Below are 26,535 nucleotides of genomic sequence, written 5' to 3'. Positions count from 1 at the left end.
CTAACCTAAGGACATCACACACATCCATGCCCGAGGCAGGATTCGAACCTGCGACCGTAGCGGTCGTGCGGTTCCAGACTGTAGCGCCTAGAACCGCTCGGCCACCTCGGCCGGTTTGGTAGGACATGTTTTAAGGCATCACGGAATAACCTCCATGATAGCACAAGGAACTGCAGAGGGTAAAGACTACAGGGGAATTGGAGATTGGAACATGTCCAAGATACAACGTTAAGTGTACATGTAATTCTAACATAAAGAGATTGACACAAGAGTGGAAGTCGTCGCGGACAGCATCAAAGCACTCTAAAGACTGACGAAAAAAATTGATAAGCTGCCTCATGTTCCGATTATAAACCCGTGTATATATTGCAGATCGATTCTTGCATTATATGCCTCAATATGGTGCCTTGTGGCTCCGAAGTCTATTGCAACTGAAGTGGAAATCAGTAAACACAACTTAAACTTCCTGGAAGATTGAAACTGTGGAATGGACCGGGAATCGAACCCGGAACCTTTGCCTTTCGCTGTCATAGTTCTTCCGACTGAGTTATCCATCCACTTCTCATGACATTTCTTCAGATTTTCATTACCGCCAGTGCCTCTACGTTACCTTCCAAACTTCACAGAAATTCTCCTGCATATCTTGAGGGACTATCATTTCTGGAAGAAGCGATATTCGGAGAAAACTGCTCATTCAGGGCCTAGGCGATTGTTTCCAAAATTCTAGAAATCGTTGGCCAATGAGAAAGGTTGCAGGTTCGATTTCCGGTCCGGCACGTAGTTTTGTTGTCCAAGAAGTCACATATAGCGAACTCTTCTTCGCAGTGTGAAAATTCAGTATCGAAGAAATACAGCTGTTTGCACGTAGAAATGAAAAGGAGATAAATACAATTTATTATTTCGCTGCGAAAAATAGTTCATCAGGTGGAAAGGTGAAATTTTTCTTTCGAATTTACTGAACGCTCCTAACATTAATTTCTTTATGTACACTTTGGTTCTCATGAACAGAGTTGTATGTTGGTTCTCATTTGTGGTAAAGTTCTCTTTTCTTTTGTACGTTGCTTTAGTCAGCTGGTTATTCCAGTAATTCGCAGAACGTCCACTCTGTCTTGTGAGCTGCGGCGCAACCCACTTAGCGGCGCGTAAGGCCAGCCGCCTCTCAGCAGGAGGCCTGGCGGCGCGTCGCAACACCTGCTGCCGCGTCCGGCGGGTGGCCTGCCTCCCAGGCTGCGGCGCACACGTGCGCAGCAAGCGGCGAGACCGCGTGTGGTCGCAGCATTCCTCTGCCTCCGCCGAAGCGGGCAGGAGAGCTATGGCCTACCGCCACATCCTACTACACACAGAATGATTACAGCCATCGGGTTTTTTTATTCTTCGTACATCCATATTTAAATTGGATGATAGTGCGATATGAGCTGCTATAATTTTTATTAAAAATGAAACCCCGCCAGCAATACTTAAGATTTCATATTTATTTGGGTACTAGTTTCGAAGTTGCGTCAACGCCATCTTCAGGCCCTGTGCAACACACCATACATAAAACAAACAATGTGAGACATCAGTAGTCTGTGAGCTATTGTACAAAATAAATATGTTATAAACATATTATATAAAGTATGACCTCATTAAAAGTAGTTACATTTCGTTCATTTTCATTAAGATGCAATTTACCTTGACATTAGCAAATTATATGGTACAAACAAGCAGAAATGAGGTTATATATACACGGTTATTTCCATTACAGATCAATATCAGACATTTGAATAAAATGTGGGTATATATAAGTCTAGGTGACAAACTTTTACTCTTAGAGATAATAATATAGGCATGAGACAGTACTAAAATTGTGTTAAAAGCGAATAATAATACCCTAAACCCTTCTTTGTGTGCACAATTTAACTAACAGGAAGGAAAATATGCAATGCCAATCATACATTTGTAAGATATGATTCCATTGTTTATAAATAGTGAAGGGTGGGAGAGATGGAAAGGAGTTACGTTTGCATAACACTGTATCGTCATCACTATAAAGTAACAAAATGAAATAGGTTACTTAAACAACATCATGCAAAAGATACGAAACACAAGTGAGGAGGAACTGGAAGAATGGTATGGAACCCAGTTAATATATTAAAAGGTAGTCGATGGTGTAAAGTAAATACACATGAGTCAATTCATGAATCTACTCATTCCAACGAGAGAAATTTAAGCTAACATGCCACCAAATGTACCATTTCAATGTCGATGCCTCATTTATGGCCGCAACCCAGGTCTAAAATAATCTAATTCTAATAGGCCTGCATTAGCAAAAGAACGATCAAGTACATAACAGTGCTCCAAATAGAAGTAAACAGTGTGTTGTCAGTCCAAACAGTTCGTCACATATGTAAAAAACTTGTAGTTCCTCTAATAACTAATTACTAAAGAAGAGTACACAGTAAGATATACAAAGTATAACTCTCGTATTGTCATACGTAAGCTAACCGCCCACTTACCTGGGCGACTAAAGTCTAACATTTATATCATCACTGCACCATAAGTACTCACTCATTTCTCCTAGCTTTATAAACATGTTCTTGTATAAAATTACTAGTTTAAATATATTGACTATCCACTCATTTACGAGAACGATAATGAGAGTGGGGGTAAAACTATTCTGAATAAAAGACTTATCAAATAATTAGGATAAAATTGAATTATAGCACTGACTCGTATAAATGAAAGATGATAATGTGTCAAGTATAGATTCTGTCTAAGAGAGGCTTGTTCTTTCATCGAAGTGTCAACATGGTGACCTCTGTAGTACATATAAACGAGTACAGAAACATGAACTACTTATCTTGTAATCAATAATAAACGGAAAAATCGTCACACCAGGGGAAGCAATCCAAATATACGAGATTCTACACAATCTAGAACCAAATTCTCATATATAAGACACATAACCATAAAAGTCCTTCTTAATGATTGGTATAATGGTTACCAGACATCTGGTAACCGTTAACAGAAGGACATATCTCGCGATAATGCATCACGTGATCGAAGGAATGTGTATGATGTTCTTGGTTTAGTCAGGTTTAAGTAGTTCTAAGTTCTAGGGAACTGATGGCCTCAGATGTTAAGTCACATAGTGCTGAGAGCTACTTGAACCATTTTGAAAATGAACGGAATGTAACTACTTTTAATGAAGTCATCCTTTATATAATTTGTTTATAACATATTTATTTAGTACAATAGCTCACAGACTACTTATGTCTCACATTGTTTGTTTTATGTATGGTGTGTTGTATAGGGCCTGAATATGGCGTTGACGCTACGTCGAAACTAGTGGCCAAATAAATATGAAAATTTAAGTACAGCTGGAGGAGTTTCATTTTTCATAAATAGGGTTTTTTTTTACACTAGTAACACGTCAAGCCCGTCGTCAGTCTCTTAGGACTAATAGTGGGCTCCTGGTTTGGAAGCCGACAGTCCTTTGAGCCTGATAGTGTACTTTTCGTTTGGACTACATCAGTACATGGGAACGGCAGTAACAAAGTTAAAAAACAAGTGTAACTTTAGTGAAGTTTATTAAAACATACAGTACATAGGCGAGAATTAGATTTGCAAGTTCTACAGAAAGTAACTGCCTGTTTAGTTGATTTTCTAGCTGCACGGCGCCCGAATGTGTTTGTGTTTGTCTTGAAACATTCAGGACAACAGCTAAGCACTTTATGCCCCTTTCCTTCCTTTTTGTCCGACCGGTGTTCGCTTCTTCTTGTATCGATACTGACTGGGGTTTCATCATGAGGCTGCCGTGCCAACTGTTTCCCAAATATCGTGATTGGCACTTTGCGACCCGCCACGTCTTGGAATACATATAACGCATTCACAACAGCGGTTTTCAAAAAGAATGCTAACATTCGATACCATTTTACTATCTTTCTCAGTAGACTGATTTATGTACTCATCTCATCAGAATGGTGAATAGCAGATTTCCCTCATTATACTCGGCAACGATTTTTGGTTTCCGATAAACCCCTCTTCTGGCTGTCACGTTTTCCATTTCACTCGAGTACACACGTCACGTGATCACCAGCACGCGGCACGGCTGCATCAACGTAAAGCCCAATAAAATCGGCTCCGCACTCGAAGTGTCGCTAACTGAAACGCGTGAGGAACATTGCGTAAGCTTCTGCGGCAGAGACAGTTAAGATAAGTGTTCACTGTGTATGCCCCTGCATCACATTGTAAAATAACTGTCACTGATTAAAAGCAAAGTTTCAGCCACGGTCGCATTGGCATTTCTCTGACTGCTGGCGTATTTTGTCGTCCAGGGTCAGTTGTATAAGATATCAAAGATTTTGAAATTGTGATGTAATGTCATGCTCTGTAGAGGAGTGATGACGAAATATAATATACAAATTACACCCAGAGGAAGGTAACTCCGAGTGCGGCCAAAATTCCGGTCTTACTCAGTGATAGTTATTTTGCAATATGGCGCGGCACCATGCCCAGAAAACTTAATATGACCGCTTTACGGCTTTCGCAAATTGTGCCAGGGGCCACAAAACTCTCTTAGTGCATCATTGCGTGTATTGTGATATTCTCCCAGCGCTTTATGGAAAAACTTGCTCACAGTAAAGGTATTCTCATCTAAATCGTCAATTATATTCCTAAAGTTAGCTTACCATGTGTGGAAGAGAGGACATCTGGCACCCCTACCATTTTCTCTCTTTCCTTTTCAATTCGCGTATAGAGTGTGAGAAGTACGAGTTTTTTCATGGGGTACATGTTGGAGGCTATTCTTGGACAGCACACTCGGAATTTCAACGGTAAAACTCTCCCCATTATACACAAAGCCTTTCGTATCTAACGAGTCCGTGACGATACGCACTGTTCTTCGTTTGATCTTCTTTATTCCGCTATCAATTCGATCTGAAAAGCGTCCCAGCACTGTAGAACCAGTGGAATGGCGTTTCTTCCTCAGTAGAATTACATTTCCTTGATATTCTTCAAATTAATCTCAGACTGACATGTGTTTTCCCTACAACTAGGTCTATCTTATCGTTGTCGGCCTGATGGTGTAATACATTGGTGCGCAAAACCTAAGGAAGGAAGTAATATGCGGGTGTATATCACTGCCAAGTAACATAGCTCGATGAAACTTGGACGTTACAAAGAAAGAACTGCTACGTTATAGTATAGAAGCTAACTGAAAGAAATACACAACGAGACGGACAGAAATGACACTTACATTCAAAAACAGTTACATGCGTTGAAGTCACTGCTATCCATGATGCTCCCCTGGACGTTAGAAAAGGCAGGACATGGTCAATCGCGCTGGTTGAGGAATGGAACGCCCTGCCGCAACAACTCTTTACCAACCTTGTGGCCGGCATAGTAGCACGTTCATGAGCATGCACTGCGTGTATTGTGATCACACATTCTATTAAGAACCATGTCCTGCCGACTGAATCGCAGTAACTTCACTATATTTATTGTCATTGAATATAAGTGTTATACGTGCTGCTATTATTGCGTATTTCTTTCAGTTACCTTCTTGATTATACTGTAGCAGTACTTTCTACGTATGGTCCATGTTCCATTGAGCTATTTTATTTGGAAATGACACATCATGCGAAAGTTACTTTCGTCCTCAAGTTTTGCACACCAGTGCAGTAAAGCGCGTGTCAGGTAATCGAGAGTTCTCGAAATCGAATCGCGGTTGCATTCCGAAAATTTTCAGTCTGCTTTTGACTTAGCCCTAACGACATGAGGAATAGCCAGGAACGACACGTGATTCAGATTCCATATTAAAGTGTAGGTCCCCTTTCTTCTGGTGGATACGTGGGGTATGTTAGAGACAGGCAAGAAGCCGAAATGGTGTCCAATTGAAAGTCTTGCATCCCCCCGTTCAGTTATATGAGAGTGTGATTATCAAGTGATCGTTCCACTTTTGGTCAGTTCGGAGGGTTAGTCCTCGTTATTTTGTGGTTCTTGCTGTTTCTAGTGATTCATCGAACAGTCGAAGAGTAATGCGTCTTCCCCTCATTTATGCGCAAACATTACATTTACGTGCGTTCGGCTTCAACAACCGACCGCTGTACCAACTATTGATCGTCTGCTCGTCTGCCTGCATTTAGCTATAGTATTCTGACGTTACGACCTTCCTGTGGACAACTTCATTACCCTTTCATTTTATCGGTTACGACTGGGTCCACAGTGACAGCAAATTGCTAAAATGATAATATTTTTCCACAATGTTTACTAGGCATTGTGTGCTAGAGGAATCGTGCAGTACTCCCGGCTCACTTTCTTCCACAGAGTGAAACATACGTATCTGAGGTACATTGTAATCTGTACCGAAACTAGTCACACCATAATAAAGTACTTTTAATAGCAGGTCCTCGTCGTACAAAAACTTCCATGCCACATATGAAAGTTGTGGAGCACCATTTACAGAACATATTCAGCTATTAATCTCTTAGACGTGACCTAGTAAGCGAACAGAGGCAGGACTATAGTTGCGTTCGAGGGAGGATCTCAGTATTCACCTGAAATAATACACTAACGCGAGAAAAAACCCAGAAGGTTGAGGAATATTCCGACAGTTACAGCGGTCTTGTCAGCTGCAGAGTGAGGTGACGCTCTGGTGAAGACAATGGATTCTTGTTCTTGAGGAATACTACTGAAACTGCCGCCATATCACAAATATCCAGTTTTTCTCTTGTTTCCCTAAATCACTTCAGTTGAACCCTTCATTGTTTCCTTTCACCAGATCACTGCCGAGCACCTTCCACATATTTCTTCCCTTAGAGTAAAGTTTTCCACCTTTAATAACCTCGTTCTCAACGGGTTCCTCAACATTAATCTCCGCCTTTATTTCTTTCCAACAGCTGCTCATGAATTTTCAATTACTGATCGAGTACTATCTGGAAGGTAAGTTTTGTTGATTTTGGAGATTATTCGTATTTTAATTTAATTTTCTGCTGTACATGCTGACCAAACGATACGTCACTCAGGCATATACTGAAACTCGATACTTCCCCCCCCCCCTTTACTCCTCTAGAACACGACCCCTCCCCCTCCACCCCCACCCTCCCACACACACACACACACACATACACAACTGGAAACAAAGAAATGCTCTAACGTTCCTGCAGCAAGTAGAACTGTTAAGCCGTCGCCTGCTTTCGAACGTCAACGTTGAGCGTGCCGAGGTCAACGTGCTGCTGAACACTCAGACACGATTCGACTTGTGCATACTGTACGTGTGTCTCAACTTGGTATACGCTACCGCATCGCGCTTCTGCGGCACTTATCGCCTGTATCTGGCTCGCAAATCACACTGTTTACGAAATGAACGGACCTAAAATTCCTACGTTAGCTCTATTAAAACGCATATTTCGTCTATTGTCCGTAATGTAGCCTTGTTGTTCTGTCTGTAATATACATAAATAAAACCTTCAGTACAATGAACACGCTGTAAGCCAAAAAGAAAAGTACCAGGTCCAATCAACTTGAAAGACGGAAGTGCAAAATATCTTACCGCACGTAGTGCAAGCTGTATTGTACGTAACGCCAATCGAGCAAATTCACTTCTCAGAATGAGCGCACTTGTAACAATGAATGTTAATGAATACATTCTACGGAACTGATAAGAACGTTTCAGGACCTACTAGAAATGGTGAAAGTTAGTAAAAAAAATAATTAGATTTAATGGGACGTTGACCAAGAACACAACACCGACATCACTTTTGCACTCGAGATCTCGATTCATTACGCTGTACCGACCATTACTGATACAATCACAATTTTTGCTCCTTATCATTTCCTGAAAGCGTCAACGGTAGATATGTGACTAACTGACATTTAACTAAAACAAACTGCACGTAGAAATCTTGTTTTCGTGGATCGTCAGAGCGCTGTTGCCCCGAAACGGCACACTTGCATAATATGAAAGTTATGATAATATGACGTTTCTTGTCGTTTTATCTTACAATTAACGACGGGTGTTCGAGATATTCTCAGTATACATACATATGGACTTCAACTGAAAGCCAATATGGCGTCTGCAACTGAAGAGAGATGACGTCATGTAACGTAGGTGGCGTCCTTTCATCTCATTGGTCAACGTTCAGACGCACGTTCAGAATATCTGACTCATAATATATTGCTCTGAGAGTTCGAAAAGACTCCCCAACTTGTTTCTTCCACGCTATGACTTGATAAACTCGGCACGCTCGCCGCTCAACGTTAGAATGCACGGTGCGTGTGACGACGGCTTTGTAGTATAAAGTGAAGCGCGTCACAAGAAATGGTACTAGTTTTCCCCGTGGACGTACATATTTCTGCTGTTAATATTCCAGAACTAAATGCTTATGGACTCCCTCTTCTCTACGATTCATACAGTCTTCAAGCCACTAGATAGGAGATGCCAACTCTCAAATTCCGAGAAGCGGTGCAGGACATTTATTGCTACTGATATCCAGACCTTTCACCGTTTCTGTACACTGGTGACAGCAAAGAATACGCTACGATCAAATGTAAACTCCTGGGTGCAGGATGCAAAGAACAGTGTGTGAAACTTTAATAGCGCACTTGGCATATGTAAACTGTAAAACTAAGACTGCTACCGGGCAGCAAGTGTACATAGGAACGCTAAGAACAGACAGTATGGACGCTGCTGTCAGACCGTTCGCCTTGGAGCGGTCTCCTGTAACACTCACGACAAGCAATGAAGATATGTAGGTTATGAAAACACACTTGACCTCTTAGCAACAAATAATCCTGAGTTAATAACGAGCATCAAAACCGATTCAGGGATTAGTGAACAAAGGTTTTTCGTACCGAGATTGAATATTGTAATCCCCAAATCCCCGAAAAATAAGCGAAAAATGTACCTATTCAGAAAAGCAGGTTAAATGTCACTTGACGCCTTCCTAAGAGATAATCTCCACTCATTCCAAAATAATAATGTAAGTGTTGATCAGATGTGGTTCCAAAATAATAATGTAAGTGTTGATCAGATGTGGCTTAAATTCAAAGAAACAGTATTGGCAGCAATTGAGAGATTTATACCAAATAAATTAACAAACGACGGAGCTGATCCTCCTTGGTACACAAAACGGGTTAGAACCCTGTTGCAGAAACAACGAAACAAACATGCCAAATTTAAACAGACGCAAAATCCCCAAGATTGGCGATCTTATACAGAAGCTCGAAATTTATCGCGGACATCAATGCGAGATGCCTATAACACTTTCCAACAACGAAACTTTGTCTCGAAACCTGGCACAAAATCCAAAGAGATTCTGGTCGTGTGTGAAGTATATTAACGGCAAGAAACAATCAATGCCTTCTCTGCGCGATAGCAATGGAGATACTATAGAAGACAGTGCTGCCAAAGCAGAGTAACTAAATACAGACTTCCGAAATGCCTTCACAAAAGAAGACGAAGTAAATATTCCAGAATTTGAATTGAGAACAGCTGTCAACATGAGTAACGTAGAAGTAAATATCCTCGGGGTAGTGAAGCAACTCAAATCACTTAATAAAAGCAAGTCTTCTGGTCCAGACTGTATACTAGTTAGGTTCCTTTCGGAGTATGCTGATGCATTAGCTCCATACTTAACAATCTAATTCAACCGTTCGCTCGACGAAAGATCCGTACCCAAAAACTGGAAAGTTGCACAGGTCACTCCAATATTCAAGAAAGGTAGTAGGAGTAATCCACTAAATTAAAGGTCCATATCGTTAACGTCGATATGTAGCAGGATTTTAGAACATATATTGTGTTCGAACATTATAAATTACCTCGAAGAAAATGGTCAATTGACACACAGCCGCTGGCCGGAGTGGCCGAGCGGTTCTAGGCGCTACAGTCCGGAACCGCGCGACCGCTACGGTCGCAGGTTCGAATCCTGCCTCGGGCATGGATGTGTGTGATGTCCTTAGGTTAGTTAGGTTTAAGTACTTCTAAGTTCTAGGGGACTGATGACCTCAGAAGTCAAGTCCCATAGTGCTCAGAGCCATTTGAACCATTTTTTGTCACACAGTCAACTTGAGTTTAGAAAACATCGTTCCTGTGAAACACAACTAGCGCTTTATTCACTTTAAGTGTTGAGTGCTTTGACAAGGGATTTCAGATCGATTCCGTATTTCTGGATTTCCGAAAGGCTTTTGACACTTTACCTCACAAGCGCCTCGTAGTGAAATTGCGTGCTTATGGAATATCGTCTCAGTTATGTGACTGGTTTTGTGATTTCCTGTCAGAGAGCTCACAGTTCGTAGTAATTGACGGAAAGTCATCGAGTAAAGCAAAAGTGATTTCTGGCGTTCCCCAAGGTAGTGTTATAGGCCCTTTGCTGTTCGTTATCTATATAAGCGATTTGGGAGACAATCTGAGCAGCCGTCTTCGGTTGTTTGCAGATGACGCTATCGTTTATCGACAAATAAAGTCATCAGAAGACCAAAACAAACTGCAAAACGATTTAGAAAAATATGTGAATGGTGCGAAATGTGGCAGTTCACCCTAAATAAAGAAAAGTGTGAAGTCATCCACGATAAATGAGTCTAATCTAAAAGCCGTATATTCAACTAAATACCTAGGTATTACAATAACGAACAACTTAAATTGGAAGGAGCACATAGAAAATGTTGTGGGGAAGGCTAACCAAAGACTGCATTTTATTGGCAGGACACTTAGAAAATGTAACAGACCTACCAACGAGACTGCCTACACTACCCTTGTCCGTCCTCTTTTAAAATACCGCTGCGCGGTGTGGGATCCTTACCAGATAGGACTGACAGAGTACATCGAAAAAGTTCAAAGAAAGGCAGCACGTTTTGTATTATCGCGAAATATGGGAGAGAGTATCACAGAAATGATACAGGAGAGCAACCACTGGACTCAATGCCGGTAACTTCTCCAACCTACTTCTCTCCACGCTCTCCAAGCAGGGCAGCCAGACACCGCGACTGCTCTCCTCCACAGCCGACCCCAGAGTCCTCCTTCCGAGTTTTTGCAAACATGGCCGTTCTTCGCCGCATGGATCCGTGCGCGTTGGTATCCAATCACGATCAAGACTTCCATGTATCCGTGCGCGTTTGTACCCAACCACGACACAGAATTCTCCCGCGGTTACTGTTGCCGCCAAACTTTTAGCACGTATCTCTACGCGCTCTGCGCCAATCCCGTCACAGTCTTCCGCAAATTTTCCACTGTGGCGCGAAATCGTCTTTCTCTCTTTCGCATATAGCTCCTTCTCGCTTCTAGTTGTGATGGCCCAGCCTCTCCGAACGTCTTTGGTGGTCTGAAGTGCCAGCCGACAAAGGGGTCCGGCCGCGGCCATCCCGTTAGTTTGACGTGACATAAACACCTTCCTTAGGGGCTCCGGCCGTGGTCCAGCCTCTGAGCCCATCTCGTTAGTCTGACATGACACACACAACCTCCTTTTCTGCGTCCATTCTCTCCTACCGGTGGGCCAATTATCAATTATTATTCTGTGTATCAGTACTGATTTAGCATCATGTAAGGTGCAAAATCTGCTACCTTACAACATATTTCAGTTATTTGTAGTGCCATAGATTCAGGACATTCTGGACGTAATTTACCAACAAGATGGTGCGCCGTCTCATTGGGGGTTAGATGTTCGTGACTATTTGGATGAAACATTTCCGGGAAAATGGACAGAGCGTGGTGATCCCATCAACTGGTCTCCGCGATTACCGGACATGACAATACTGGATTTCTTCGTTTGCGATTATGTCAAGGACCAGATTAACCAAACACCAGTGAACGACGTTGCAGCATTACGGCGCAGAATTACTGTCGTCATAGGATCCATCCCCCACGAATTGTTGTCCAATACATGGTGGAATTTGAATATCGCCTGGATATCCTTCGGGCGACCAAAGGAGCACGCGTCGAAATTTATTAATTGTTTGCTTGTGTGTGTGTGTGTGTGTGTGTGTGTGTGTGTGTGTATGGGGTGGGTGTGTGTACTTGAACACGTTACCTGCACTTCAAGATAAAATATGTGTGTCTTTGTGACATATGCTCCGAGCCCAAAGGTTAGACCAGAAATTAAAGACTTTCAAACGCTGTGAAACTGGCGTCTTTAAGACAATGACGGCAGTGGTAGTGTTCAGTGGTCAGCAGCTGCAATTAACGAAAAAGTAGAGTTATGCAAAGTATGAGGTACGTATTCTTAAATTTTTGCTTCTTTTTCCCTTCCGTAAAGAACTTTATTGATGTCGCTGAAGGGACAGGGATATGAATTACCCCCGTTTATGCGCCGGCACAGTAAAAAATCATTATAAACAGATCTCCAGTTCCATTTGGAGTTATTTTTTTATTTATTTACACGTCAAGTTCCATAGCACCAAATTGAGGACCAAATCTCCAAGGTTATGGAACGTGTCAGTTGAAGAAATTAAAACATAAAAGTAATAACAGATAAAAATAAATGTTCATGAACCCGAAAAAAGTCAGTCCATAAGTTTAAGTAAACGCAATCAAAAATATAATAACAATAAGCATAATTTTTCAAGGAACTCCTCGACAGAATAAAAGGAATGACCCATGAGGAAACTCTTCAGTTCCGATTTGAAAGAGCGTGGATTACTGCTAAGATTTTTCAGTTCGAGTGGTAGCTTATTGAAAACTGATGCAGCACTATACTGCACACCTTTCTGCATGTGAGTTAAGGAAGTCCGATCCAAATGCAGGTTTGATTTCTGCCGAGTATTAACTGAGTGAAAGCTGCTTATTCTTGGGTATAAGCTGATGTTGTTAACAAGAAATGACATTAAGGAATATATACATTGAGAGGCCAACGTCAAAATACCCAGACTCGTGAAAAGGAGTCTACGAGGGGTTCGTGAACTTACGCCACTTATTGCCCGAACCGCCCGTTTCTGAGCCAGAAATATCGTTTTAGAATGGGAGGAATTACCCCAAAATATAATTACCATAGGACATAAGCGAATGAAAATAAGCAAAGTAGACTAATTTTCGTGTCGAAAGATCACTCACTTCAGATACTGTTCGAACAATAAAAATAGCAACATGAAGTCTCTCAACAAGATCATGAACGTGGGTTTTCCATGACAGTTTATTATCTATCTGAACACCTAGAAATTTGAACTGTTCAGTTTCACTAATCATATGGCCGTTCTGTGAAATGAAAACGTCAGATTTTGTTCAATAGTGTGCTAGGAACTGTAAAAATTGAGTCTTATTGTAATTTAGCGTTAGTTTATTTTCAACAAGCCATGAACTTAGGTCATGAACTGCACTATTTGAAACCGAGCCAATGTTGCACACAACATCCTTTACTACCAAGCCAGTGTCATCAGCAAACACAAATTTTTTAGAGTTACCCGTAATACTAGAGGGCATTTCATTTATGTAAATAAGGAACAGGAGTGGCCCCAACACTGATACCTGGGGCACCCCCCACTTGACAGTACCCCACTCAGACCCCAGCCGTTGTCAACATTGTGAATAATGACCTTTTTCTGCCTCTTGCTAAAGTAAGAGGAAAACCAATTGTGAGCTACTAGCTACTTCCCGTATTATGTAATGATCCAACTTCTGGAGCAATCTTTTGTGATTAACACAATCAAATGTCTTAGTTAAATCAAAAAATATGCCAAGTGTTCGAAACCTTTTGTTTAACCCATCCAGTACCTCATAGAGAAAAGAGAATATAGCATTTTCAGTTATTAAACGACTCTTAAAGCCGAGCTGTACACTTGATAGCAAATCGTGTGATATAAAATGGTCAATCATCCTTACATACACAGCCTTTTCAATAACTTTTGCAAACAGTGATGGCATAGAAATAGGTCTAAAATTATCTACATTATCCCTTTCTCCCTTTTTATAAAGCGGCTTTGCTAATGAGTACTTTAATCGCTCAGGAAACTGACCATTCCTAAAGGAAAAATTACGAATATGGCTAAATACACGGCTAACATGTGCAGCACAGTACTTTAATATTCTGCTAGACACTTCATCATAGGATGGTTATCGTTCTTGGGAGAATTCTGGGAAACATTCATCGGTATTGCCATGGATGAATTTGAACGTAAGTCTAAACCATTTCCGACTGAACGTGAGTACAGCAGTTGTGCAAGGTCATTGAAAACTACGTCTTATTTTAACTTATTTAGGTCACGTATTGGCTTTCCATAGAATACTGGTGTGCTTCATCACTTAACAATTCACACAGTCATTAAACATTATGAATACGGAGCAGATAAGTGAAGTATCCTGACGTCTTTAACCCAGTCAACACTAAAGCGTCTCAACTTGTCAGACATTACAACTTAGCTGCAACCGCGTTAATTCACGTAGTGCAACAGACGAGGAAGTAGATAACAGCAAAATGTATCGTTTCCTAGCTCACAGATGTCTTTTTAAAGTCAGAAAGAAGCTAAGAGCAAAGTTCAAGTTTGTATAGAAACATGCTACACACGCACTTTTCTTCTGCGGACATGTTTTCAGAGGACGGAATAGAAATGTGAATATCAGAGCAAAGCGCACGTTGCTGAGTTCAGACCTAAATGTCAACATTTACCTTCTTTCCTCGCGAGTTGTGCGCTTGAGTAACTAGGTCAGGGCACCAACTGCACCACAAACGTAGCTCCTGCCTTCCCCGTGTCACATCGAGAAACTAGTTTCAACTGTTCGGCCACCCATATAACACGCTTCTCTATCAAAATAATGCCCATCTAAAGTATTAGCGTTATGGACTACGTCACACTGTGATTGTTTTCGAACAATTGAAACACAAGTAGATGTATTGCGTTTTTTCAATTACTTAGTTTAAAATATTATAACAGTCCGGCATGCTGTAAGGTGATCAACGTAAAATTGGCCTGAAAAGTGTTTCCAGCATTTTATATAAACTAACCAGGCAAACAGATCAATAGAAAACTACCTGAAATGAGTCTGTCACCAGAAAATATTGCTCAAATAACAGAACTCTTACTGTAAAGTCCAGTTAAAACTAGAAGTCGGTTAACTGTAGATGTGGGAATTAAAGGATCAAAAATGGCTCTGAACACTATGGGGCTTAACATCTGAGGTCATCAGTTCTCTAGAACTTAAAACTACTTAAACCTAACTAACCTAAGGACAGCACACACATCCATGCCCGAGGCACGATTCGAACCTGCGACCGTAGCGGTTTTCGTGGTTCCAGATTGAAGCGCCTAGAACCGCTCGGCCACTCCGGCCGGCTCAAAGGATCAGAAAGGACCTGCATTTTTAGCCCCACAGCTATTCCGTGATATATACTGTGACACATCATTATAACTCCGTGTCAAAGATTTAACTGTACTGTCAAAATTTCACCGTATTCTACTACCAATCGAAATTTCATTTCCCTGTTGTATTAAAAATGGAAAACGGTGAACAACTCAACTCTTGTTTTACGTCTTCTCTTGTCTTCACTCTCTTCTTCGCGCATGAGAAGTTCCTATATATTTTGTTAGAAAAATCTTATATTGAAATAATAATGAGATGCTTGACATGAATTATGTTATATATAAACGCCATTCCGCTAATATAACCTCTTTTATGTATTTTTCAGCATGTTAAATTGGTTGGATGTTATCAGTTTGGTGACGCAACGATGCAGATAGCACGATATCCCATTCAAATTACTACGTCTATCATTCGAGCCTGTAGTGTATATTTTTAACGAAGTCCCATTATCATTGCCATTTATATACAAAGTTGCTTTTTACATTAACGGTAATAATTACACGGTCAGGTGTCCTCTAGCTTACTATTTTCCAACTACACGTTTGGCTATAAAAATCTCAACATTCTGACAAGAAAAGGTTTGATAGCACCACAAATAAACATAGTCCATACAGTAAATTTATTGTTCTTTTCCTGTCTGCGATGTACCGCTACTCTCTCCTTCGTGTTTTTTTACAAAATCTATAGTATTACAATACCAAACATACACCAACCTACACGTACCCAGTTACATACACTAACCTGACCGTACCCAGTTCTGCCGATTGCTGAACTGCTATCGGGGCATCTGTATCATCCGATTATCTTTACTTCGAATTCACCTGGTTCAGCCTGTCCAGGTGTGTGCACTCGTAAGGCTAAGGGGTGTTATCAATCAGAAAATCCGCATCAATAAGTTGAGCAGCCGTTGCACTATGTTAAGATGTTGTTAGGTGTGCAGTTCTCTAACAAGTTTTATTTTAGCTACCTGCAGATATCTGATGAAAAATAAAAGTAGTTCATCTGCCACTGCATACGTACTCCGCAAACCACCATGGAACGAGGGAGGCGGTTTCATTATAATAGGGGCTACTGCAAGTTGTTTCCTATACTGCTCCGCTCACAAATGTAACGAGGGAAAATCAATTGTCTATATACTTCCGTACGATGTCTGATTTCTCTTATACTGTATTAGCTGGTCTTGTGCCAGATGTATGTTTGTGGCACTAAGATTTTTCTGAAGACTATTGCAAATGCCGGTTCTCCAAACTTTTGCAATAGTGTTTCACGAAAAGACGTCTTCTTCCCTCCATCTGAGATCATGGAGTATTACCACAATACTGGTGTGTTGATAGGACCTGCCGGTAACAAATCTAGCAACACGACTCTGAATTTTTATGCTAATTATGTATTTAACAGAACTGTTAACGATATTGTTCCATTTTGACTGTTTGTTAGTGTATAAAAGAAACACTCAGTACTGAAATGATAGGACAATAAATAGTACCCCTTACTATGAGAAAATGTCATTGTATTTCTGATTGGTTAAATCTGACTACATGCTTTTTCTTAACTGCTTGAATGGAAGCTTAGAAAGGGAATATTATTATTACTTCGAATTATTTTATTTATCCGAAACTACTGAAGAAACGAATTAAGTTCAAATAAATTTCATAATAGGACTGGCCATCTTTTATTTTTTCCTTACTAGGAATTCAGCACGTTGATCATGAATAAAGCAACAATGAACTTGCACTCTTCTATAATTGGATGATTTCACACCTTCGGAATAACTGTTGAAACATCGTGAATGTGAAGTATTATTGCTATTTATTTGCTTTACTGTCGAAAAATTAAGGTAACGTACACACGCTCCAAAACATCTTTAATTTTCAAACTAGTAATAGATGCAGTCACAAAAATGTTTGCAGTATGATTAATTTCAATTACATTTTCTAAAAATAGTATAAAACACATACGAAAACGAGAGGAAGTATTAGGGAGTGAAAGAAATCGGTCAGCAGTCCTAAGTCAACAATGACTAAAACACCGCAGAGAAAATGTGTAACGCGTCTGATGCACAACTCCTGGAAACCACGCCAGATGGGCTGGAAACAGTCTGTTTCCATTGACTGCAGTGGTATTGTCACACGAAAGGAACCGAACTACTTCTTGTTGTTGTAGTCTTCAGTCCAGAGAGTGGTTTGATGCAGCTCTCAGTGCCACTCTATCCTGAGCAAGCCTCTTCACCTCCGAATAACTACTGTAACCTACATCCTTCTGAATCTTCTTAACGTATTCATCTCTTGGTCTCCCTCTGCGATTTTTACCGTCTACGCTTCCCTCTAGCACTAAATTGGTGATCCCTTGATGCCTCAGAACGTGTCCTATCAACCGATCCCTTCTTCTAGTCAAGTTGTGCCACAAATTCCTCTACTCTCCAATTCTATTCAGTACCTCCTCATTAGTTACGTGATCTACCCATTTAATCTCCAGCATTCTTCTATAGCACCACATTTCGGAAGCTTCTACTCTCTTCTTGCCTAAATTCTTTATAGCCCATGTTTCACTTCCATACATGGCTCTACTCCATATAAATACTTTCAGAAAAGACTTCGTGTAGCTTAAATCTATACTCTATGTTAACAAATTTCTCTTCTTCAGAAACGCTTTCCGTGTCGTAGTCAGTCTACATTTTATATCCGCTCTGCTCGGACCACCATCAGTTATTCTGCTCCCTAAATATCAAAACTCATCTACTACTGCAAGTGTATCAATTCCTAATCTAATACCCTCAGCATTGCCTGATTTAATTCGACTACATTCCACTATCCTCGTTTTGCTTTTGTTGATCATCTTATATCCTCCTTTCAAGACACTCTCCATTCCTTTTAGTTTCTCTTCCAGGTCCTTTGTTGTATCTGACAGAATTACAATGTCGTCAGCAAACCTCAAAGGTTTTATTTCTCCTTCTTGGATTTTAATTCCTACTCCTTTTTTTATTGCTTCCTTTTCTGCTTGCTCTATATACAGATTGAATGACATCGCGGATAGGCTAAAACCCTGTGTCTCACTCCTTTCTCAACCACTGCTTCCCTTTCATCCCCCTCGACTCTTATAATTGCTATCTGGTTCCTGTACAAATTGTAAATAGCCTTTCACTCCCTGTATTTTACCGCTGGCATCTTCAGAATTTGAAAGAGAGAATTACAGTTAATATTGACAAAACCTTTTGTAGGTCTACAAATGTTAGAAACGTAGGCTTGCCTTTCCTTAGCCTGTCTTCTAAGGTAAGTCGTAGAGTCAGTATTGCCCCGCATGTTCCAACATTTCTACGGAATCCGAACTGATCCCCCCCGAGGTTGGCTTCTACCAGTTTCTCCATTCGTTTGTAAGGAATTCGTGTTAGTATTTTGCAACCGTGACTTATTAAACTGAAAGTTCGGTAATTTCACACCTGTCCACACCTGCTTTCTTTGGGATTGGAATTTTTACATTTCTCTTGAAGTCTGAAGGTATTTCGCCTGGCTCATATATCTTGTTCACCAGATCGAGGAATTTTGTCATGGCTATCAGTAGTTCTACTGAAACCTTGTCTACTCCCGCGGCCTTGTTTCGACTTAGGTCTTTTAGTGCTCTGTCAAATTCTTCACGCAGAATCATGTCTCCCATCATTTTCATCTACGTCCTCTTCCATTTCCATTATATTGCCCTCAAGTACGACGCCCTCGCATAGACCCTCTATATACACTTCCACCTTTCTGCATTCCCCTTTGCTTAGGAATATCTCTTGATATTCATATAGGTGGTTCTCTTTTCTCCAAGGGTCTCTTTAATTTTCCTTTAGGCAGTATCTATCTTACCACTAGCGATACATGCTTCTACATATATTTGTCCTCTAGCCTTCCCTGCGTAGCCATTTTGCACTTCCTGTCGATCTCATTTTTCTTTTCGCCTACTTCACTTACTGCTTTTTTGCATTATCTCCTTTCATCAATTAAATTCTATATCTCTTCTGTTACCCAAGAATTTCTACTAGCTCCTGTGTTTTTCCTACTTTATCCTCTGCTGCCTTCACTATTTAATCTCTCAAAGCTACCCATTCTTCTTCTACTGTATTTGTTTTCCCTGTTCTTGTCAATCGTACTCTAATACTCTCTCTGAAACTCTCTATAACTTTTCGTTCTTTTAGTTTATCTAGGTCCCAACTCCTTATATTCCCACCTTTCTGCAGTTTCTTCAGTTTTAATCTACAGTTCATAAGCAATAAATTGTAGTCAGGGTCCACATCTGCCCCTGAAATGTCTTACAGTTTAAAACCTGGTTCCTAAATCTCTGTCTTACCATTACATAAAGTATCTGAAACCTTTCAGTGTCTCCAGGCCTCTTCCGCGTATGCAACCTTCTTTCATGATTCTTAAACCAAGTATTAGTTATGATTAAGTTATGCTTGTGCAAAATTCTACCTGTCGGCTTCTCTTTTCATTCCTTACCCCCAGTCCATGTTCACCTACTATTTTTACTTATCTTCCTTTCCTACAGTCGCGTTCCAGTCCTCCATACTACTAAATTTTCGTCTCCCTTAATTATCTGAATAATTTCTTTTATTGTATCATACATTTCTTCAGTGGTTCATGGTGTGGGTTCCTGGTATCATGTCCTAGTTCATGAACCACGGGCAACGTATGAGTGGCCAAGTAAGTGGTCCTGACAGTCGGGATACCAGTTTCTTTGGAATAAAGCTGGGCATCTCGGACATATTCCGAGTCGTGGCCACCTTTGTGCTCAGACGGATAAGACTACCAAATCCACCGGCTAGTCCCTCAACCGTTAGGGGTAAAACTCAATGGGACCCGGGGCAAGTAAGGCTAGCAACCTGCTTCCCTGGTACTATAAATATGATGCTGGCAACAATCAGAGCAAAATGCCTCGGACCTTTGGAGGTGACGGAGTCCCACCTCTAATTGACAAACCAGGGACTCCTAAGATACGACTCGGCAAACGAATGGTAACGAGATGGGGAGCTGTTAATATCAATGGGGGCTACTCTGGGAAGAAGGTAGAGCTGGCAGAGGCTGCAACTAAGATGGGGTTGGACGTTTTAGCTGTTAGTGACATTCGGGTAAGGGGTGAGAAAGAAGAGGAAGTGGGAGAATACAAGGTCTACCTGTCAGGAGTCAAAGCAGGAATAGCACAATGGGGTGTAGGGCTTTTCATTAGGAAAGAAATGGAACCCAGTGTAGTTGCAATAAGGTATGTAAACGAACGACTGATGTGGATAGATTTGACAGTGTCTAGCAAGAAAATTAGGACTGTGTCAGTATATTCGCATTGTGAAGGGTCAGATCAAGATAAGATGGATAGTTTTTATGACGCACTCAGTGATGTAGTTGTTAGAGTAAAGGACAAAGACAGTGTTCTGATCATGGGTGATTTTAATGCCAGGATTGGAAATCGAACAGAAGGGTATGAAAAGGTTATGGGTAAATTTGGAGAGGATATGGAGGCCAACAGGAACGGGAAACAGCTCTTGGATTTCTGTGCCAGTATGGGCTTAGTAATCACAAACTCCTTTTTTAAACGTAAAAACATTCACCGGTATAAGGCAGGGGAACCAGATCTATCATTGACTATATAATAACAGATCAGGAATTCAGGAAGGCTGTGAGGGACACACGTGTATTCAGGGGATTCTTTGATGACACTGATCACTATTTAATCTGGAGTGAAATTGGGATTGTGAGGCCGAAAGTGCAGGAGGTCAGGTCCATGTGTAGGAGGATAAGAGTGGAGAAATTTCAGGATAATGAAATCAGACACAAGTACATAACAGTGATCTCAGAAAGGTACCAGTTAGTTGAATGTAGTCAATTGCAGTCACTGGAAAAGGAATGGACAAGGTACAGGGACACAGTACTAGAAGTGGCCAAAGAATGTCTTGGAACAGTAGGGTGTAAAGGTAGGATGAAGCAAGCAGCTTGATGGAATGACACAGTCAAGGCAGCCTGTAAAAGGAAAAAGAAGGCATAACAAAAATGGCTACATACTAGAACTCAGGTAGACAGAGAAAGATATGTTGAAGAAAGAAACAAAGCCAAACAGATAATTACAGCATCCAAGAAGAAATCTTGGGAAGACTTTGGAAACAGGTTGGAGACCTTGGGTCAAGCTGCTGGAAAACCATTCTGGAGTGTAATTAACAGTCTTCGAAAGGGAGGTAAGAAGGAAATGACAAGTATTTTGGACAGGTCAGGAAAACTGCTGGTGAATCCTGTTGATGCCTTGAGCAGATGGAGGGAATATTTTGAAGAGTTGCTCAATGTAGGTGAAAATACGAGCAGTAATGTTTCAGATTTCGATGTACAATGGGACAGGAATGATGATGGAAGTAGGATCACATTTGAGGAAGAGGAGAAAATGGTCAGTAGATTGCAGTGCAATAAAGCGGCTGGGGTGGATGAAATTAAGTCGGAACTCATCAAATACAGTGTAATGTCAGATCTTAAATGGCTACACAGGATAAGTGAAATGGCATGGGAGTCGGGACAGGTTCCATCAGACTGGACGAAAGCAGTAATCACACCAATCATTAAACATGGAAACAGAAAAGATTGTAACAACTACAGAGGTATCTCTTTGATCAGCGTTGTGGGTAAAATCTTCTCAGGCATTGTTGAAAGGAAAGTGCGAGTATTAGTTGAGGACAAATTGGATGAAAATCAGTGTGGGTTTAGGCCTCTTAGAGGTTGCAGGACCAGATCTTTAGCTTACGGCAAATAATGTAGAAGTGTTACGAGTGGAACAGGGTATTGTATCTATGTTTTATAGACCTATAAAAGGCATATGACCGGGTTCCTAGGAGGAAGTTATTTTCTGTTCTACGTGATTATGGAATAGGAGGCAAACTTTTGCAAGCAATTAAAGGTATTTACATAGATAGTCAGGTAGCAGTTAGAGTTGATGGTAAATTGAGTTCATGGTTCAGAGTAGTTTCAGGGGTAAGACAAGGCTGCAACCTGTCTCCACTGTTGTTCATATTATTTATGGATAATATGTTGAAAACAATAAACTGGCTGGGTGAGATTAAGATATGTGAACACAAAATAAGCAGTCTTGCATACGTGGATGACTTAGTTGTGATGGCAGATTCGATTGAAAGTTTGCAAAGTAATATTTCAGAGCTAGATCAGAAATGTAAGGACTATGGTATGAAGATTAGCATCTCCAAAACGAAAGTAATTTCAGTGGGAAAGAAATATAAACGGATTGAGTGCCAAATAGGAGGAACAAAGTTAGAAAAGGTGGACGGTTTCAAGTTCTTAGGATGCATATTCTCACAGGATGGCAAGATAGTGAAAGAACTGGAAGCGAGGTGTAGCAAAGCTAATGCAGTGAGCGCTCAGATACGATCTACTCTCTTCTGCAAAAAGGAAGTCAGTACCAAGACCAAGTTATCTGTGCACCGTTCTGGGAGCGAAAGTTGGGTGGATTCAGGTTACCTTATCAATAAGGTTGAGGTTACGGATATGAAAGTAGCTAGGATGATTGCAGGTACTAGTAGATGGGAACAATGGCAGGAGGGTGTCCACAATGAGGAAATCAAAGAAAAACTGGGAATGTACTCTATTGATGTAGCAGTCAGGGCGAACAAGCTTAGATGGTGGGGTCATGTTACACGCATGGGAGAAGCAAGGTTACCCAAGAGACTCATGGGTTCAGCAGTAAAGGGTAGGAGGAGTCGGGGTAGACCAAGGAGAAGGTACCTGGATTCGGTTAAGAACGATTTTGAAGTAATAGGCTTAACATCAGAAGAGGCACCAATGTTAGAACTGAATAGGGGATCATGGAGGAATTTTATAAGGGGGACTATGCTCCAGACTGAACGCTGAAAGGCATAATCAGTCTTAAATGATGATGATGATGATGATACATTTCTTCAATCTCTTCATCATCTGCGGAGCTAGTCGGCGTATAAACTTGTACCCCTGTGGTAAGCGTGGGCTTCGTGTCTATCTTGGCTACAATAATGTATTCACTATGCTGTTCGTAGTAGCGTATCCGCGTTCCCATTTTTTTTTTTGCTTATTATTAAAGCCACTCCTGCATTACCGTTATTTGATTTTGTATTTATAACCCTGTATTCACCAGACCAGAAGACTTGTACCTCTTACCACCGAACTTCACTAATTCCCACTATATCTAACTTTTACCTATCCATTTCCCTTTTTAAGTTTTCTGACGTACCTGCCCAATTAAGGGATCTGACATTCCTTGCTCCGATCAGTAGAACGCCAGTTTTGTTTCTCCTGATAATGACTTCCTCCAAAGTAGTCACCTCCCGGAGATCTGAATGGGGGACTATTTTACGTCCGGACTAATTTACCCAAGAGGACGCCATCATCACTTAACCATACAGTAAAGCTGCATGCCCTAGGGAAAAATTACGGCTGTAGTTTCCCCTTATTTTCAGCCGTTCGCAGTAGTAGCACAGCAAAGCCGTTTTGGTTGATGTTACAAGGCCAGATCAGTCAACCAGCAGATTGTTGCCCCTGCAACTACTGAAAAGGCTGCTGTCCGTCTTCAGGAACCACACGTTTGTCTGGCCTCTCAGCCGAACTTATATTACTTCATTTTTCAGTTTCGCAACTCAAGGGGCAAACTACATATGCAATTTTTTTCACGTTTTACTAGCCATCAGTCATGACAAATTGGGGAAACCATAAAGACGTGTATTTCGAATTCGTTTCAGGAAATAAACATAATGCAAAATCGCGCTGACACACGCTAAGGTCAGTTCTGTAGATGTCTTAAGTGAAACTAAAACGTACCAGATAAAAAGAAAATTAAACCAAAATAATGAATATACCAGATCGGTTAGAGAAACAAAGAAATTTAGAACAACAGTATTTGTATGATACAGATAAGCAGAAAACGAAACAAATAAATCAAAAACTAACCGAAAGCTACACAGAAAACTGTAGCTGAATGGGAGAAATAAATAGTGAGGTAAAATAATACATAACAAAACCAAGCACAAAATGTACCAAAAATTACATTATTGCAATTCAGATACATAACTCACAGAAACGTAGTTAAAGGACAAATAGTGTACATGCTTTTCCTATTCGAAAACGTGGCTAATAACAATGGACGAAACGTTTCTGATGATGAGGTCACATAACTGGGAATGTTTTACCGAAGATGAAAACTATTACAGAAACCGGGCGCTTGTTTAGAGAAACATGTTAATGAAAAGTGCAGTAAAAACTTGAAGTAATGGTCAGGACCGCACGCCATATTGCTTAACGTACCTCACATAAGAGTTGTGTTCTGATTGGTCATAATTATATATCTAACTTTATAGCTGTACAATACTCGATTTTTAGAACGTATTGCAAATGTATATGAAGATACGTCACGTGGATATTTTGCATCACTTAAGAGAAAAGGAACTGGTTGGTACTGCATTGTGTGTGTGTGTGTGTGTGTGTGTGTGTGTGTGTGTATTGAACCGGGGACCTAGAAACGACGGAGGGGTTTCGTCCCGCCGTAGCTTTCAGTGGTTCTCAACCCCACAACAGGCCACAGCAGTCCACGTGCCCCATCGCCGCCCCACACCATACCCCGGGAACGTCTCATACCAGACGTGTGTAGCCCCAAATGTTTGCTTGGTAGAGTAGTTATGGTGTACGCGTACGTGCAGCAATCGCCGACATAGTGTAACTGAGGCGGAATAAGGGTAACCAGCCCGCATCCTTCGAGGCAATTGGAAAACCGCCTTAAGAACCATCCACAGGCTGACCGGGCGGATTCGTGCCGGGCACCGGCACGCATTCCCGCTCGGGAAGCAGCGCGTTAGACGGCGCGGCGAGCCGGGCGGGCCTGGTGCTGCATACTTCCGCTATTTTGATATCACTTTTTTCAATACTAAACAAACTGTTCTTGTACTACAGACCTTATTTTGATGCTTTTTGGCGAATTTTATGGACAAAAGTATCGAGACAATTCCAGTTTACAGAAGTAATGCTTACCGGTAAGAGATCTCGCTTTACTTTGCAGCCGGCCACTGTGGCCGAGCGGTTCTAGGCGCGTCAGTCTGGAACCGCGCGGCTGCTACGGTCGCAGGTTTGAATCCTGCCTCGGGCATGGATGTGTGCGATGTTCTTAGGTTAGTTAGGTTTAAGTAGTGCTAAGTTCTAGGGTACTGATGACCTCAGATGTTAAGTCCCATAGTGCTCAGAGCCATTTGAACCATTTCTTTACTTTGCATAATTTTTATCAGACACTTTACCAAACAAGTAAACTATATTTGGCGTTCTTTTTTGTTCACTGTATTTTCGAAGTGCATGTCTTTGCTAGAACTGTGTATTTTGTGAATGTTTACATGTTTGTGTGATGCTGTAACTGTGTGGTACATAACAAAGTGGATAGGATGCATCAGTTCTTGTTGCAGCATGTGAAACATATTTACTCCCTGAATTGATTAACGTATTTACAAATACCTGATTACCAGAGTGTCGTCTTTGTCAGTTTTTGTTTGCGACATTTTGATTCTTACATATATTTCTGGCCGTGGTTGTCTTCCTTGTTTGTTCTTACTGACTTTCAGATTATGTCTCATTTCTTCTATCACAAGTTCTCTTATTTATGCCTGCACTTAAACGTGTCGTTTATGAAGTACTCGTCACTGTTAGCTGTTTAATGGAAAAATTATTATTTCTTTTTAAACACTAGATCATCATCAGAAATATCTAACTCACCTCATTCCTAAGGACGCACTTTCCGAAAGTTGCCATGTAAACTTCTTTCCATCATCTATATGAGTATCACCAGTGTTTATAGCATTAAATCATTAAATCAGTGCTGTGTCTGTATTATTAAGATTTCTGTTATCAACTCTTACCTCTCCTTCACTAAGATATACTGATACATTAAAGCAGAAACTGAAGCAGGAGTACCTTTCGTGCAGATGGGTTGCAGCGGAAAAAAAAAACTGGGGCTGTGGGTTACAGGGTTACAATAACTTAATGTACAGGTCTAACGGATATATAATTTTAAGTTTATTTATTTATTTTGTTCCGACAATTGCAATTTAGCTTTTGTGTGAAAAAAGCAAATGACCATGATTTAATTATACAACACAGAACGTTGTGAATACGCATGAATAAAATTTAACCAAGATATTGCCGCAAAACAAGTATAACATAACATATCTTGATGTTCTACAACTATCTAATGAAACTCGGATAACGTGTATTATGCACTGATAGAGTGTGGACAACCTTTTCGCGAAG

The sequence above is a fragment of the Schistocerca piceifrons genome, chromosome 1, assembly GCF_021461385.2.
Source record: "Schistocerca piceifrons isolate TAMUIC-IGC-003096 chromosome 1, iqSchPice1.1, whole genome shotgun sequence".
In the NCBI taxonomy this organism is placed as follows: domain Eukaryota; kingdom Metazoa; phylum Arthropoda; class Insecta; order Orthoptera; family Acrididae; genus Schistocerca; species Schistocerca piceifrons.
Note: the sequence above shows the minus strand (reverse complement) of the source record.